We start from the raw sequence: 2,500 nt of genomic DNA, 5'->3' as shown, positions 1-2,500 counted from the left end.
CGCTTCAACTTGGGGCGACGCCCGGCCGTCTTCGCAGAGGCCAGGCGACGGCCCTCGGGTGAGGACGAACGCGACCCTGAGGCAGACGCGGTCCCGGGATTGACCCGAGACCGCAATTCGCGTTCAGAAGGTCGACGTTCAATGTGTTCTGCAATTCACATTACTTCTCGCACTTGGCTGCGTCCTTCATCGACTCGCGAGCCGAGTGATCCACCGTTAAGAGTCGTCCTCGACGTTTCGCCCGGCGCCGAAGCGCGCGGACGTCACGCTGTGGGATCGACCACAAATCTACCACCGACAATAACTGCACAAAAACACCAACAAACGGCGCCGAGCGACCGCCGGGCTGGGCCGGCGGCACATCGAGTGCGGTGCCCAGAAGCCACCATCGCACTCGGCTGCCTTGCTATGCCAACGTGTTACGCGTGTCGCACGGGGCGGAACCCCGATTGACAGCCGCCCTCTCGGCGGCACCCAAAGACAATTAAGTGCGCGGTCGGCCGGGGCCTACCACCACCTTCGGTAATGATCCTTCCGCAGGTTCACCTACGGAAACCTTGTTACGACTTTTACTTCCTCTAAATGATCAAGTTTGATCGTCTTCTCGACACGCCGACGCGGCCGTTGCCAGCCGCGACGGGGCCGATCCAAGGATCTCACTAAACCATTCAATCGGTAGTAGCGACGGGCGGTGTGTACAAAGGGCAGGGACGTAATCAACGCAAGTTGATGACTTGCGCTTACTGGGAATTCCTCGTTCAAGGGAAACAATTGCAAGTCCCTATCCCAATCACGAATGAGGTTCAACGGGTTACCCGGACCTTTCGGCCTAGGTTAGACACTCGCTGCTTCACTCAGTGTAGCGCGCGTGCGGCCCCGGACATCTAAGGGCATCACAGACCTGTTATTGCTCAATCTCGTGTGGCTAAACGCCACTAGTCCCTCTAAGAAGTTAGACGCCGACCGAGAAGGTCGCGTAACTATTTAGCATGCCAGAGTCTCGTTCGTTATCGGAATTAACCAGACAAATCGCTCCACCAACTAAGAACGGCCATGCACCACCACCCACAGAATCAAGAAAGATCTCTCAATCTGTCAATCCTACCTGTGTCCGGGCCGGGTGAGTTTCCCCGTGTTGAGTCAAATTAAGCCGCAGGCTCCACTCCTGGTGGTGCCCTTCCGTCAATTCCTTTAAGTTTCAGCTTTGCAACCATACTTCCCCCGGAACCCAAAGACTTTGGTTTCCCGGAAGCTGCCGGAAAGGTCGTCATGGTAACGCCTCCCGATCGCTAGTTGGCATCGTTTATAGTCAGAACTAGGACGGTATCTGATCGTCTTCGAACCTCTGACTTTTGCTCTTGATTAAAGAAAACATTCTTGGCGAATGCTTTCGCAGTAGTTCGTCTTCCGCCGATCCAAGAATTTCACCTCTAACGGCAGAGTACGGACGCCCCCGTCTGTCCCTCTTAATCATTACCTCGTGCTCCGAAAACCAACAAAATAGAACCGAGGTCCTATTCCATTATTCCATGCAAACACTATGCAGGCGAACAGCCTGCTTTGAACACTCTAATTTTTTCAAAGTAAACTTATCGGCCACCGCCGACACTCAGTCAAGAGCACTGACGGAGAACCGAAGGTGAGGCGAACGCAACCAGTGACACGCCTTGCGACGGACCGGCGGCGCTCGCCCAAAATCCAACTACGAGCTTTTCAACCGCAACAACTTTAGCATACACTGTTGGAGCTGGAATTACCGCGGCTGCTGGCACCAGACTTGCCCTCCAATGGATACTCGTTAAGAGTTTTAGGATGTACTCATTCCAATTACAGGGCCTCGTTAGAGTCCTGTATTGTTATTTTTCGTCACTACCTCCCCGTGTCGGGAATGGGTAATTTGCGCGCCTGCTGCCTTCCTTGGATGTGGTAGCCGTTTCTCAGGCTCCCTCTCCGGAATCGAACCCTGATTCCCCGTTACCCGTTATCACAAAGGTAGGCACGTAGCGTACCTTCGACAGTTGATAGGGCAGACACTTGAATGATACGTCGTCGGTGCAGAGACCGTACGATCCGCGTGGTTATCCAGAGTCATCAAACGTCACAGGACGAACCCGGTCGGTTTCGATCTGATAAAAGCGCGCCTCCCGAAGTCGGCGCTTAATGCATGTATTAGCTCTAGAATTACCACAGTTATCCACTTCGCTTACGAGACCAAATAAACCAAGACTGATTTAATGAGCCATTCGCAGTTTCGCTTTACGAGAACTCGTACTTGCACCTGCATGGCTTAATCTTTGAGACAAGCATATCACTACTGGCAGGATCAACCAGATAGCTGCGACAGCTGCGCTCGGCCCTTGCTGGGCCGCCCGGCGCGTGCTCGTCGCATTCGTTTAAGACCGAGGCGATCGCCTGCGGCAGTACTCAGCTTCGACAGTCGCTGGCCGCGACGTCCACGCTCTCGCCGGCAGTGCCAGGCGGAGCGATTTGCGTTTTTTCT

The 2,500-nt window shown here is 54.3% G+C and overlaps 2 non-coding genes across 2 annotated transcripts; both read right to left on the bottom strand.

Moving 5' to 3' along the window:
- Positions 1 to 71: 71 nt before the first annotated feature.
- Positions 72 to 225, bottom strand: LOC144428398 (5.8S ribosomal RNA). Its single transcript, XR_013478341.1, has one exon. It is a non-coding gene; the product is annotated as a 5.8S ribosomal RNA (ribosomal RNA).
- Positions 226 to 523: 298 nt separating this feature from the next.
- On the bottom strand, positions 524 to 2,334 carry LOC144428861 (small subunit ribosomal RNA). The gene has a single exon (XR_013478797.1). It is a non-coding gene; the product is annotated as a small subunit ribosomal RNA (ribosomal RNA).
- Positions 2,335 to 2,500: the final 166 nt, after the last annotated feature.

Source organism: Styela clava, chromosome 10 (genome assembly GCF_964204865.1).
Source record: "Styela clava chromosome 10, kaStyClav1.hap1.2, whole genome shotgun sequence".
NCBI lineage: Eukaryota > Metazoa > Chordata > Ascidiacea > Stolidobranchia > Styelidae > Styela > Styela clava.
This window is presented reverse-complemented; position numbering and strand designations above follow the sequence as displayed.